We start from the raw sequence: 791 nt of genomic DNA on the forward strand, positions 1-791 counted from the left end.
CTTGATTTCTAACTGGTCAAGAGAAAGCCCTCCCTACTGCCCACCACCCCAGAAACATGAGAAGCAGTGTGACCTACTGGATAAAGCATAGGCCTGGGAATCAGAAGACCTGGATTCTAGTCCTGGCTCTGCCATTTGTCTGCTGTGTGACCTTGGACACATCACTTCACTTCCAGTGCTTAGAACAGTGCTTGGCACTTAGTAAGCACTGAAGAAATACCATTCTTATTCTTATTATTCTCTATGACTGTTACCTCATCTGTAAAATACAGGTGAAGATTCTGAGCCTTATAATAATGACTGTTCACTGTTCACTGTGTCCAACCTGATTACCTTGTATCTACTCCACTGCTCCCCTCTCAGGATTGTACCTGGAGAGTTTCGAATACTCTCCCGGTCTTGGCTACGAGACGGAAAGTCAAGCAGAGTCATACTCATTCCATTCCTAGCTTGGGCAGTGGCTAGTGAGTGAAAGGCAATCTGTTACACATTATTCATTCATTCATTCAATCGTATTTATTGAGCACTTACTGTGTGCAGAGCACTGTTCTAAGCGCTTGGGAAGTACAAGTTGGCAACATATGGAGGCGGTCCCTACCCAACAATGGGCACCTGTGCTGGGCAGCAGTCAAGGATGGAGACTCAAGTTTACTGCACAGAAGAAGGCCATGGCAAACCACTTCTATATTATTACCAAGAAGACTCTATGGATATACTGCCAGAATGATTGCAGATGGAGAGTGGGGCATTCTGGGTGAGATGTGACATGGAATCGCTATGGGTTGGAGACT

General features: G+C 45.5%; 1 non-coding gene across 1 annotated transcript; it reads left to right on the plus strand.

Moving 5' to 3' along the window:
• The first annotated feature begins 353 nt into the window (after window positions 1-353).
• LOC119935836 lies at window positions 354-491 on the plus strand. Its single transcript, XR_005453460.1, has one exon. It is a non-coding gene; the product is annotated as a small nucleolar RNA SNORA7 (small nucleolar RNA).
• Window positions 492-791: the final 300 nt, after the last annotated feature.

The sequence above is a fragment of the Tachyglossus aculeatus genome, chromosome 1 (assembly GCF_015852505.1).
Source record: "Tachyglossus aculeatus isolate mTacAcu1 chromosome 1, mTacAcu1.pri, whole genome shotgun sequence".
Classification (NCBI taxonomy): Eukaryota; Metazoa; Chordata; class Mammalia; order Monotremata; family Tachyglossidae; genus Tachyglossus; species Tachyglossus aculeatus.